Source organism: Ambystoma mexicanum, chromosome 3p (assembly GCF_040938575.1).
Source record: "Ambystoma mexicanum isolate Mex_15411 chromosome 3p, UKY_AmexF1_1, whole genome shotgun sequence".
NCBI classification, from domain to species: domain Eukaryota; kingdom Metazoa; phylum Chordata; class Amphibia; order Caudata; family Ambystomatidae; genus Ambystoma; species Ambystoma mexicanum.
In genome coordinates, this window is record NC_090925.1 from 690043208 (window position 1) to 690058164 (window position 14957).

Sequence of the window (14957 nt, forward strand, 5' to 3'; positions counted from 1 at the left end):
GACGATGAACGGGAGCGGAGTCAAGTCATCTTCGAGACTACAGGATCTGAGTCATCCTTAAGTGGTTGAGAAAGAGAGGGTATGTCTATGCCACTGAAAGCAGAACGGCAACAGAATTCAGCCTGACATTGCCCCTGCAGATAAATGGCAGTACCAAGGAGTTCCTCGTGGATACAGGTGCCACAGTGAATGTCAAGAGTGAGACAACATATGCCACTTTGAAACGCCCCACCAAACTGAAGCCTTCAGACATATTGACATTTATGCATAGGGTTCACACAAGCCTCTTCCCTGCAAAGGGATGTTTGAGTGCACTTGTTCTTACAAGGACAAGGCTGAGAAGGTGAGAATTCACGCGATAAAGGTGATGTGCCCAGAGGCAGCATACTGCACTTCAAGTCGGCGATCAAGATGGGTCTGGTGCATCTCATGTACAGCATAATGTCGACGTATACATCCAGCCCCAAAGACATGATGTTTCAAATGCTCCTAGTGCTCTTTCAAGGCTTGCGAAAACTACAAGAAAAGCAGATAAAATAACATATTGACAAACAGATAAAGGCGACGGCCCAACACTACAGAATATCCAAGTACAAGTTGAACAGGAGCTGCAATCCCTACTCGCTCAGGACATCATAGAGCACGTTAAAGGGCCGACGCTGTGGGTGTCCCCCAAAAGAGAACACAGCGATAAAATACGTTTGTGCGTGGCCATGTGAATGCCAAACCAAGCAATAGAAAGGAAAAGACACACATCGCAAGTGGGACTGTTCAGGTACAAGCGCTTAAGCTTTGGTGTGTCGCCTGCCGCCAACATTTTTCAGAATGAGATCCAGCAGGACATCAAGCACATCCCCCAGTGTTTAAACAACAGCAATGACATTTTGATATTTGGAGCCACACAAGGAGCTCACAACAACACTCTACACAAGGTCTGCATGGAACTGCAACAAGCAAATTTTACTCTCAACCTCAACAAGTGCGAGTTTAGCAAGTCCACGTTGAAATGCTTCTGACACATTTTTTCATGTGATGGATTGCAACCAGATCCGGTGAAAGTGCAGGTGTTGCTTGGCACACCCACCCCGTCCTCCATCTCAGCAGAACAGTCATTTTTAGGGATGGCCAGTTAAACTATTAGGTACATTAAAGACTTTAATTCCACCAGCACGCTGTTGCACCTCTTCGCGGCCAAGGGTCAGGAATTCTGTTGGTCCCTGGAGTGCAAGGCCGCATTCCAGAAGGTAAAGTAAGCATCTCTTCGGCTGCCTGCATGTCATGCCATGACCTAGAACCTAGAACTAGAGAAGGTAGTTACGGTACATGCAAGTCCCGTGTGACTAGGGGTCATACTGGTGCAATACAAGAAAGGATCAAACTTGGCAAAGCACATCGTCTACTACGCCAGCAGGAGTCACTCCAATGCAGAGCGTGCTTACTCACAGCCAGAAAAAGAAAGTTTGGTTGTGGTGTGGGCCTGTGAGCACTATCACTTGTTCTTATACAGCAAAAAAATCACCATTGTGATGGACTATCAAGCCCTCACCTCCATCTATGGCAAGCCCAACGCCAAAATGCGTCCACAAATGGTATTGAAGGAAAAAATCATAAATAAAAAACCGAATGGTTGAAATGTTCAGATTTCGTCTGTTCCAAAATTACATACAGCTGAAAATGCCGAACATTTCAACCATTCGGTTTTCATTATAGCAAACAAGGGAAGCGAGGGTTGTGGGGGTGTCCCCAGCACCCTTTTCCGCTATTATAATGGAATCGGGGGTGACAGGGGTGTCCCTCGCATCCAAAAACAACAATGTTTTGAAAAAGAAAAAAGAAAAGGACCCTGCAGCGCCTGTTCCCATCCGTCGAAGTGAAGGGAAGTGGCGCTGCAGGGGCTCGGCGGCACACAGCGCAGTGTGCCAAAAAAACATAAGTAAGGGGGTGGGGGGAGCAGGGTGTAGAAAGGCCATTTAGCAGTTGGGTGCTTATTCCGAATACGAACATTTAGCATTTGACATTTTTGTCTTCGAAATATTAGTTTTCGAAATAATCACATACATTCACACAAATAGCTAGGTGGGGCTTGCGCCTCCAGGAATATGCCTTCAACATTGTTCACAAGCCTGGGAAGGAGAACAATCCAGCTGATTTTCTCTCCCGGCAGATGTGGAAGCACAGACGGCCAAGGCAGGCGGATCAATATGTCAATTATCTAGTGAACAAGGCACTCCCTGCCGCACTAACCATTCAGGGAATAGCACAAGAGATGGAGAGGTGATACATTGTTGTCCCTGCTAAAGGACAAATTCTCGCAGGACGATGCACACCACGATAAGTGCAGAGTCAGCCCTAAACGAAGATCAGCAAATGACAATGCAAACCTTCACTCTCATGAAGGATGTGTTATCCACATCGGCACAAGGTCTCATCCTAAAGGAAAACAGGATTGTTATTCCACTCTCCTTGCAAGACGGCATCATAGACCTGCCACATGCCTGTCTCAAGAGGCATCGTGTCCACCAATCGACAAATGAGAACCAATGTCTGGTTTCCCAAGATGGACTCCAAAATACAGGTGGCGCTGGAAGACTGTCTGGTGCAAGCCTTCGAAGGTGATCCAATGGATACCACTGAAACAGTTGGCAATAGCACCTGCTATCTCAGTGCTTATAAAGAGGAAGAGACCAGCATCATGTACTGTTTAAATACCCAATGTGTTACGATTAAAGAGGAGAGCCTGGCTTTGTAACATAGCTTCCAACTTAGTGCTGAGCTGAACCCTGCTTGTCCTGTCGTATCCCCCAGTCCTCCTGGGATATCCGCTGCTGATTGTGATGTCCAGTGTTTCTCCAAAGGCCTAAGATGATTCAAAAGCTTATTGGTTGCACAGATAGACTTCAATTGATTGACAGATGTCATTCAGCTGCGTCTTAAAAATCCCTCGGAACTCCATGAAAGATTTCAAGATAGTCTTGTCACAGAGTGATGAGTTCTGGCACGCTACCAATGTATTGCCGGTTTGCAGGTTCGAGTCTCAGAATGGTGAGGTATAGGATGCTTCTTAAGAATTACCGGTGCCAAAGTGGCTTATATGTTCCACACACCCTCCTCCCATCATTGGCTGGACCTTTGAATATAAGCAGACTGTTTAGCGATGTGGACGGATTGCAACTCTTCCTCTTGCTTGTGTGAGGGTTTCACTTTAAGTGCAAGCTTCTGATCTCTTTACCACAATCATTTCTGGACTCCAAGATTGTGAGGGGTATTTTGTAGGACCTTGGTCTTTTTCGCTGTAAGGGAGACTAATTCCTGGTAGCGTTCTGGCTCTGTCTCTGCAGTGATCTGAGATGTCAGAGGCTTTTCTAAGGTGTTGTCCCTTTCCTATGAAACAGAGGGACGGAGCAAAATCAGAGTGTCTGTAGTCTCACACTACTCTTGTAAAGATCTGGTCTCTACCCGCAAAAAGGAAAGACTTTCAAGTGAGCACATTTACGCTGGTGGCAGGCTCCCACACATCTTAATGGGTAGCCACATCTCCGGAAATACAGCTCCTGCCTTCTGAAGCTCTGATCTTAAGCAAGACATGAGTTCCTGTACACCTAAGATGTCTGCCGCTTTACAGATTCCTGTTTCTGGACGGCTATGTCAAGCATGGTCCCGGAGGATTACCTGCTCCAGTATGGGTGATGCGGCCTGTGCGCCTTGCTCCCCAAATTAGCCAGCTGAAGCACTGATTTTTAAACAGGACATGAGTTCCTGTACACCTAAGATGTCTACCGCTTTACAGATTCCTGTTTCTGGACGGCTATGTCACGCATGGTCCCGGAGGATTACCTGCTCCAGTATGGCTGATGCGGCCTGTGCGCCTTGCTCCCCAAATTAGCTGGCGCTTTGCATATAAGAAGCGGATGATGGGATACGGCGAGTTGCCTTTTCTTTGCTTGTGCACTGCCTTTCTGATTCTGCTTCGCTGTTCCTCCTTTCTCCAGCTACCTTTGAATCTAATTAGCATCACCCTCAGGTATTAGCCTGAACATTAACATCATCCAAATCGGTATTTCTGCCTACAAGGGGCAATCAATGGGTAATTACCAAGGCTTAATTAATGACTAATCACTAAAGTGTAGCATTTAGCAATAGACACACTGTTAAGGGTATACATACTTTTCACTGGATCCTTGTATAACTAAATGCACCATGTTTCAACACCAATTACAGACTCCATCAACAGGAATGTGCTGGGGAATTTAGAGTCGGGCATTCGCGTGTTGTATAGGGACAATATTGCGGGAGCATTGTTGCTGTATAAATTGGAATATATTCATAAATGGATTTCCAATGTTTCCATCTGCAGATATCAATCCTAGCTTTACAATACTATAAGGATGTGTGTGTTTTGGGGACTTGGCATATGTACATCTTCATACAACTGAGACCCGTCTTCCCCTCTCAGCCCCCCTCTTCTAAAAATGGGCTATGCTCCTAATTTTGGATAGAGGAAACTTAATCTCTGGAAATAGAGGATGGTCGTCGGTACCACAAATGAGTCACAGATTATTTTTCTTTCTGTGTAACTCTCTGTGGGGAGGGTGGAATAAAAGAAAATAACTAAAATAATGAAAGACCACCCGGCATGTAAAACCACGCGGGGGTACATTTCATCCAAAAGGCAAAAGAGAATGTTGCTTGCATGGGTGTTGTTAGGTCTGGAAAATATCCGGGCCTATGCTAATTCTGGGAGTGTCGCGACTGGGGGCTAGCTAGCTTTTTTGATTGTAACCCCTGAGCTTCTATCCAGGGCTACAACCAAAAGACCCGGAGCTATAGCCCCCTCACCCCCCCCTAGCAATGCCTCTGGTTGTTTGTGATGCGAGTGGAGCGCCGTTGCAGTTCAGTTGAGCCCAACCATCGCACTCGAGGGTCGAGTTAGTGCTACGCTCAGAACGGCCATTGCATAAACAAAGATCGTTACCCAGGTGATACTGCCTTTGTGGCAGCACCACGTAGCCAGGAGGGCACTGCATTCACCACCACGGCCCGGGCTACAAATTTAGGCAATCCCCATGAGAAAGAGAGCAGGGTCCAAAATCACCTCTGCCTCCCAGTCCCACTCCTCACTACTGCAGGGCCAGAGCACTAAGGTAACGGGATACCACACCACCATGTCTTGGATGGAGCTGCATCACCCTTCAGAAAGAAATCCTTTCTGTCTGAACTTAGGGTCCATGCACTCGGACGTCAGAAAGAAAATATTTCTTTCTGAAGCCAGATAATTTCTTTCTGAAGTCACAGTGCATCCAATCTGAAACATTCCACTTGCAGCGCTCCGGCTCCACTGCGCATGACAGGAACCAGGAAGCACTCCCTGCTTCCAGGTTCCTGTCGGTGGGTTGCAGGCCAGATCATAGTAGCTGGCTGCCAGAGGCCATGTTGGAGAGGAGTACCCAGTGGAAGACGGATTCGAGAATCAACAGGTAAGAAAACAATATATTTTTAGTAAGTGTGCGTGTGGGTGTTGAATGTTTATGACGTGTATATGTGTGTATGTATGCATTCATGCATGCAAAGGTGTGTTATGTATTATGTAATATGTGTGTCAATGAGTGAGTGTATGATGTCTGGGTGGCTGGGTGTGCATGTGAATGAGCGAGTGTATGGTGTAGGGGTATGCATGTGACTCAGCGAGTGAATGTTGTGTGAATCAGTGTACACATGTTTTTGTTGGGCCAGCCCCCGGGGAGCTGATTTTGGTGGGTGGAGGGCAAAGGGCAGGAGGATGTGCTACTTCAGCATAAGTATTATTACCTTGCTAGACTGGCATTTGGGTGCAGCCAGTCTAGCCATGTCTTACTGTGACACGGCATTTTATTTTACTGAGCATCTATGATAAAGCAAGCATGATATGTGTTATTATGTGGTTATGCTGGCATTTTAATGCAGCCAGTCTAGTTATTTATTATTGTGGCATGGCATTTTATTCTGGGCATCTATGATAAAGTAAGCATAATAACTGTTTTTACATGGCTAGACTGCCATTGTTGTGCACCCAGTTTGGACATGGTTTCTTATTGTGGCATGGCATTTTTAATGGCAAAGCCAACAGGAGTGTGTCTTTACATGAGGATACTGCCATATATCAGCAGAGCCAGCCTGGACATGTTTTCATATAGTATAATTACTAGCATTATGTGCAAAGCAAATATTAGTATGTTCTTATATGGGAATACTGGCGTATATTGGTGCAGCCATCATGGACATATATGGGCAAAGCCAGCATGAACATGTTTTTATACTGACATATTTTGTGAGCAAATGTATCATAGAAATGTTCATGTGCACTGCTGGTGTGTTGCAGCTATTGGATTTTTGATTGGAGTTGCCCTACATATTCAATTGCAAACTATCTGTTTTTTTACCCAATTGTTCACAGAAAGTGTGCTGTATAATGCACCATTTTACCCATTATTAAAAAACAAACTTTCGGGTGGGTGGAATACTCTCCCGTCTCCTTTGGTTGGTTCAGTCTCCCTCGCTATGCTCGGTCAATCTGGTATATTTGTGGGTAATGTTTACCCCTCTCCAATAAAAAAAAATAATTAGGTGAGTCTCTGATCGATGAATTGGTATGAATGTCTGCCTGCAAACCTGGGTCACAGGCAAGGGGCATTGGAGCATGGACAATCAGCAAGTAAATTTTGTCTTACTGTAGCATGGCATGTTTTGCTGATGTTAAGGGCAAAGTCAACATGACCAGTGTCCTTTCATGGTGGGTGGAGGCATTTGTGCAACCAAACAAGGAAATGGTTCCTTACTAGCATTACATGTTTTACTGGGAGTAAGTGCACAGTCAACATGAAGAGTATTCATACATGGTGGTGCATGGGTTGGGCAAACATTTGTCCAGCAGCAATGGCATGTTTTCTTCCTCTGGCGTGAGATTTTGACTAGCAGTAAGGGCAAAGCCAACAAGAGAATGTCCATACATAGGGATACTGGCATGTTTTGTAATGGTATCATTACTGTGTGTAATGTTTGGTATAAACTTGAGGGCGTCCCCAACTCTGGAAGGAACGGGGCCAACATAAGCAAAAAAGAAACATGTCCTACTAGGAAATACTTTATCTATAGAAACAAATTATTCTTAGCTATTTTGTGTGGCTGGGGTGACAGAATGTTGGATGCAATTCTGCTTAGTTCCGAGAGTATAAATCAAAAGGCAGGCAAACTTCAACTTTGTGAGAATCAAAATGGCGATTTATTCTTTTATACCTTGCACATTGCACATGTTTTACTTAGCAGAATAAATTGGTTAATATACTGTTTCTTTAGACAAACGGACAAACGCATATATATATATATACATATATATATATATATAATAAATACATAGAACAAATAGTGGATATATATCAAAGCACATAGCTGGTTCACAAAATAAATATATGACAGTAAGGTGATAGATGGTAGAACAAACTATCTGTTCTAAATTTGCAGTCTGTGCAATTTCCCTAAAGTCCTCGCTATCTGACTAAACATATAACTCAGCCACGAAAAAGGGCAATTGACCTAATCATGGAGTCAGGAGTCCACCTGGGACACAGTTATAATCATTATGATTATGTAGCCACACAGCCGTGTCCAAAAGTGCTTCACAGGGAGCTGTACGTTTCGGCGGCAAGATAGTAGTACTCTGCCTTCCTCAGGACCAAAATAAAAGGTGGCCCCTTAGGACCAAACATAAAATAAAATAAGATCACTGTATTCTATAGTTAACTGAATGAAAATGCTGTGATCTTTTCTAATGTATACACCCTAGTCCCAAAGAAAAGTCCCTTGTGATTGTAAAAGTATAGGACACAATTATCAGCGTCAAGTCTCATTCTTGTGGCTCGTTTCTCTTTCTAGTAATTGAGGTGACACCCCGTGCCTGTGGACTCACCCTCAAAGATTCAGGGGAATATACTCCAAAGGGGTGGGGAACAAAGCCTCTTTTGTCATAAGCACGACTATATTAGTGGCGTGTCATGCATGAAAAACATGGTTTGCTAGCTGCAGGAATGGGACGAATTCATCAGATTGGCTGCAACTCAAATGAGTGATACTATGAGTCTTCGCTGTGTGGGTAAGAAAATTAAACATACCTCTATTGAAGAAGTGTCTAAGAACAGGGAGGGGACAAATCACCCCTCTGAGTTGTTGCAGCGCCTGTCTTGTAGCTAGAGGTGACATTCCATGGATTACTTTCCAGAAATTCTATGAAAGATAAAGAGGGAAAGGGCAATTGCTGAGTTGGTTTTGCTGCACAGCAATAGCCTTTAATGACAATGGAGCCAATTTAAAGAAGCACACTCACAAGTAAGTCTGCAGCGCTGTGTTCGGGTAGCTCAAGTATTGAGCTACCCGAACATTTTGGTGTCAGGACTCAGGAGCCAGGCACAGCCCTTTTGTTTCTACGCTAGATGAAAGATATAAGGTTTGATTAAAACACATACGTTCATCTTTCACCCAGTGCATGGCGTGCCCCTGCAGCAGCATGATCACCATGCGCATGCGTGGTGGCACAAGCCCGCACAGAGTGTGGCCGGGCCAGTGCTTTGTTGCTGAGCTTGGGGGGTGCCCCCTGAGGCTGGCTCACAGCTGGGGCAACATTGTGTGCTACATCACTTGGCCCGGGCTCATTATGCCATGCAGCCCGGCCATGACAACTTAAAGTGATGGCCCTGCGCTGCTGATGAGTTGCTGTGCTCCTTCTGGCATATGAAGCCCAGCCTACATGGACTTTGGGGTCCCCTCACATGCTTCTGCTGCTCTGGCTGCCAAAGGTACCCCTAGCAGCAGAGAAGGCAAAGACAAGCAGCAAGAAAGGGCCTTGAGACAGCCCTGGCCAGTCTGTCTCTCAAGTAAGGTTTGTTATACATAGTTTAAAGTGCACTTTACACAAGAACTCTTGGGGCCTCATTACGACCCAGGCGGAATGGGTTTAACGGCGGTGGTGGTCAGACCAGACGTCCTTTGCGGGTCCAGCGAGGGGACCAGGGAGCTAACAACGGGCCCGTTATTAACAGGCCCGTTGTTAGCTCCCTCCCCATTCCCATTGAGCCCTAAGCGGGACTAAATGGGAATGGGGATGTGTTCCCTGAATGGGGAAATACCGGGTCCTCCAAGGTTGGAATGGCCCAATATTTCCCCATTCAGGGACCACAGACCCGGACCCGAGTTTGGAGGCAGCCATGCCCTTATTAAGGGTATGACTACCTCCAAACTCGTAATGAGGCCCTTGATATTTTTGAGTATTAGTTTTAAGTGCATCATTGGAAAGACTTAGAGGGTCATTACGACCTTGGCGGTAAGGGGTTAACGGTGCCAGTAAAGGTGCTGTGCCTTTAACCCCTTATGCCCCATTATGAGGTCCTATAGCGGGTCCTGCTAAGGGCGGCTGATTTTACCAGGCGCCCTTAGTGGAAGCCGCTAAAGGACCAGCATGCTAATAATGGGCCCGTTATTAACAGGCCTGTTATTAGCATGCTCCCCATTCCCATTGAGCCCTATGGGGTTTGATTGGGAATGGGGAGGTACCGGATCCAGGTTCCTTGAATGAGGAATTACCGGGTCCTCCAAGGTTGGAAAGGCCTGGTAATTCCTCATTCGACGAACCCAGACTCGGTATGCGGTAAGGGGGTAGCCATGGTGCTATTAGCACCATGGCTACCTCCAACCTTGTAATGACCCTCTTAGTTTTATATATTTTAAAATAACTATTCTTATTTTTAAAGGACTTTTTAGCATTAGAATCTCTTTTTGTTTTTTTACGCAGCTGCTTAGGTATAGTTCTAAGATTTGCATATAGTGTAGCCTGATTTTCCCTTTTGTAACAAAAGTTAAGAACTGCTGGTGTACTGGGCGAAAGGAAATATATATATATCAATAAAAGGAATCCTGCAACAGCAATACTGTCTCTGCCTTTCCTTGTGTGTGTTTAAAGTTATTAGAATCTACTGTTTCTTTCCTAGGAGTTTTGGGCAATCCTTACCACAGCCTTACCTAGCTACGTCCATTTCCCACAGAGTTGCACCTGGAGTGATTCCAAGCTTAAGTAGGTGGGGTTGCTGGATCTGGGTAAGGGGCGGGTTATGTTTCTAGAAATACGAAAAGATGCACAAAAAAGTAAATTGCTGTATCCTACTACACCTGTGTCCCATTCCGTGCACTAGGACCATCACCCGCTGCACCTGGGCTCGACGTTCAGTTCAGTTATGGCAAATCATCATTTGTTGAATCATCCACTTTATTCAGTCTCAAGAATCACTTAGCACTTTTTTGATAGCACCTTCATATTGATTAGTATACACTGCCTATGAAATATAGATGGATATGAATTACATCCAGCAGTATTTGACAGGTTGCTTTTAGATATATTTTTCTATATCTTTTCAATGCTGATATACATTTATATGTATTTTATGATGTTACTGTGTGAATGCAAAAAACTTTTTTATTCTATTATGATGTTTTTGACAAATAATAAAATATGATGTTATATTTGTTCATCTGACTGAGCCACTTCCCCTCCACATTTATCTGAATCAATTATTCATTGAATAATTCTTGTACTTACCCGTGTGACCTTTTGCCTAGCTCAAGAATCATCAAGACAGAAAGTGCACGAGCTATTTGTTTGACCTTTGCCTGTAAAGAAAAAAGTCCAGGATACTCAGAAAACATATGTGTATTCACTCTTCATCTTCACCATCATTGTCTGGACTATCCATGATCTCGTAGTCTCTCAAGAGGCTGGGGATTATTTATTTTTATTTATTTTATTTATTGTGTGGCATAGTTTCAACAAGCAAAACTTTACGCACATGCACAATTGAAAGACACAGTTAAAATAGACAGTTAAAAGAAGAAATAAAAGAGAGAATTCAGTCCATATAGCAATACATCAGTATGAAATTCATGAATCAAACATTAAAATAGACTAGACGTCCCCATTGAAATATTTTTGCATTGGCAACCCTGCTATATAACCTCTACTGCCTGACCTCGATTTGGATTTAAAATTCACCTCCCATTTTCCTTCCCAATTTGGTCAATTCAAAACGGTGTCTTTGATGTATGCCGATGATACAGTTACTATGGACAGGACCGCAATTAGATTGCAGTGATCTCTAAATGCACTACTATCCTATTCAAATATTAATGGCCAAAAAACTAACATCAGCAAGATGAAAATCTTGTTTTATGGTAGGAAGATAAAGGGGAGGGGCACCTTTGTATGGACTTCAGACAGTGTACGCCTGGAATTAGTCCAAACTTATAAGTACCTTGGTATCCATCTACAGTCCTCCCAGTCCTTAGCCCACCTAGAGGAACGGATAGTGCACAGAGTATGGGGCAAGTAGTTGGCCATAAGGAGGGTTATATAAAAACGGTGGTCACTCCATCGAAGCCCTCGTGATGGCATCTAGGGTGTCCATAATTCCAACTATCCTATATGCCTTGGAGGTTTTTCCCCTGAAGGCGGTATCATGGCTGCCGAACTTAGATGCGAACATTTTACGCTCACTCCTGAATCTCCTGAGTACTGTTCCGGGTGAGGCCTTAAGATTAGAACTAGGCCTCCAGTCCCTTCTTTCCACGTGGAAAACGGCAGCCTGTAAGCTTTGGGCTGGTATAAAATTGCATTGGAGTTCTACGGCTTCATTATTATACAGCACACAGGCTCATGGTGACAGCCTATCCCAAAGTGTTTGGTTTCGGTTGCTTGAGGTCATGGTGGCAAATCACTGTCAGGATATTAATGTATTCTGCACCGGGCTATCTGATAGTCCCCTATTTCTGAGCAGCATCAATAGGGAAACACGCCCATTTGATCGAATCACGTCCTTGAGCAGGCTGGCAGAGCTGCGTAAATATGAGACCTACACACTTTGGGGTTTGTTTGGGTATTCCCCATGGAAATATTTGGCTACACTCTGCTTGCCTACTCTTATACGTTTTATATTGTGTTTGCACTTTGATCTCGTCCCGGTACTAGCACATACTGGAGCCTGGAGAGGGATCAACAGAGAGGAGTGCATCTGTCGTGTCTGTACCCTACAAGTTGAAATAGCACGGCACATCTTCAGGGATGTCATTTAGGGGTCGCCAGAGGTCGCAACTCGACCTCTGAGGTCTCCCTTGCAACCTCTGTGGTCTCCCTTGCGACCTCTTAAAAAAAACCTTTAAAAAAATGAATTTTCGTTTTTTTTTTCTTTTTGTAATGCAAGCTCCTGGGCTGTGACCGGCACCATGTGGCTCTTTACTTCTGAAGTGGCTGCCTTTCTTGTTCAGGCCCCTTTAAAAAAAAGAAAGAAAAATATGAACAGGAGTGCCACAAGTCAAACACTTTCAGCACGGACCCTAAATAAGAAAGAATAGGAATACCAAATAATGTGTCTTTCTGGAATTTTATACAATAGTTGCTAGACTCATTAAAGGTTTATTTCAGGCACACTTCAGGGGTGAGTCACTGATTTAGTCTGTTCTTAACCGCCACAACTCCGCCTTTCATCCTTCTGAGGTTGATTAATGAGTACCAACACAGGTTGGGTGATATTGGGTGTATATTTTTTCTATATAAAGCACTTAAGCTTAAGTGCTATATAATAACACTTCATTATCATTTGGTCATGGACGTCTGCTTGCATTCACAGTAATTTGGTAATATGGGCCTATACACGCTGATCTTAATGATACATATGGCGATCCATTCTTGTATGAAATGTACATCACATTATAGTGATATCGTAACCATATTTTTTCGTAGTGTACAATGCTATGTGATGCCACTTCCTGTTTTGTCAACGGGTGAAAGGTCGTGTTCCATCGCTTCCCGCGATATCACTTCGGGGTGGGGGTCAAATGACATCACTTCCTGTGATGTCACCAGGAGGTCAAGGGTCTTGTGATGTCACTTCTGCTACCCCTGGTATTTTGGTGAAATGACGTCCCTGCACATCTTGATTAATTGTGCGACCCTTCAGGATTTTTACAGGAGGGGATATTTTAAATTTGGCAGCTAAGACTTCAGCCAGTTTTGGAGTGCGATATTTAGTGCAGAATCTTATGTAATGGTGGCCTCAGATTTTCGTCTTTGGCTTAAAATGTATTCTGTGTATGCATTTTTTAAGTGAATTTTAAAATGATATGTTAACAAAATGCTAATCTTTTATGTTTACGATTTTAATGCATGTGTTTTGCTTTGTTTTATATTGTGTGCGAAAGGATCATAAGTGCCTCCTAAATTCACCAAATAAATAGTATATATATATATTTTTTTTTACAAAATTCATCACTGTGATTACAAGTTGATCACATGGTTCTAAAAGTAAATTCCACCAAAGCATTTCCAATAAAAACAGTGGTCTATTAACTCCAAAGCTAGTTCACAAAGATTATAAAGTGCTGTGCATTCAACAATTAAGGGCCTGATTCATGAAAGTGTTTTATTATGACGCAATCCCATAGGAAAATGTTCCATGAATCAGTGTTTTGCAGTTTCCCTGAACATCGTACTAAAACGGCTGGGTCGATCTTCATTTGGAGATCTATTCTGAGCACCCATGACCCAGGATGTCATTTAGGGGTCGCCAGAGGTCTCCCTTGCGACCTGTGTCTTAAAAAAAACGAAAAAAAAAACTTTTTTTTTTTTTTGGTAATGCAAGCTTCTGGGCTGAGGCCAGCACCATGTGGCTATTTACTTCTGCAGTGGCTGGCTTTCTTGTTCAGGCCCCTCTTAAAAAAAAATAATAAAAAAAAAAGAACAGTAGTGCCACAAGCCTAACACTGTCAGCACTGGCCTTAAATAAGAAAGAATAGGAATACCAAATAATGTGTCTTTCTGGAATTCTATACAATAATTGCTAGACTCATCAAAGGTTTATTTCAGGCACACTTCGGGGGGCGAGTCAATGATTTAGTCTGTTCTTAAATGCCTCAACTCAGTCTTTCATCCTTGTGAGGTCGATAAATGAGTACCAACACAGGTTGGGTGATATTGGGTGTACATTGTTTCTATATAAAACACTGACAGGTCATATTCCATCGCTTCCCGCGATATCACTTTGGGGCGGGGTCAAATGATATCACTTCCTGTGATGTCATCGGGGGTCAAGGGTCATGTGATGTCACTTCCGCTACCCCTGGTATTTTGGTGAAATGACGTCCCTGCCCATGACATCCTTTGTTAGCAATAAGTTTAACTTCACACACAACCAGAATGCTCTTAATTCTTTAGAGGAATGTCTAGTCATAAATTTCTGCGGGGCATTATAAGGCTCTATGTCCATCAAAAAGAGCTCAAAAATCTTATAAGACTTCAATTGTTGTCTATTCGCAATTCAGCCAGTTTCATAGTTTTCTTCTAAACCTTAACAGGGGTACAGTCTAAAACCTCTATCGATAGAGCATTATTTTCTAAAATGCTTAGCAAACCATTCATCCATATATTCAAGGATCCACAATCTCCCTGCTTAAAAAGAGCATTCATTTGTTCAAAAAGAGTAAAAGCTGGTGGAAATAAAACAATCTACGTGATCCGACCGCGGCTGATTTTGACGCGCCCGAAAGTTTTGCATGTGAAATGTATGAATAAACTAAAGGTTCGTACATTTCCCATGCAAACACACATTCAAAACCTCTACATACCCACTCCCACAATACACCCACGACACCCCCCAAACCCTCAACACACCCCCACCAACACCCCCAACATAAACAAACCCTACTTACCTTTTCTGCAGACTGTGCCCCTGTGACGCCTGTTCCCTATCACTTCCGTGATCGGGAACCGGCACTGCAGGGTCCTTTTCTTTTTTTTTCCGGGAGCTGCAAGGGTTTCCCCCGCAATCCCCACTCACTATACTGTAAAGTACCATGAGCAGGGGATTGCAGGGGGCAACCCCGCAGCCCCTGTT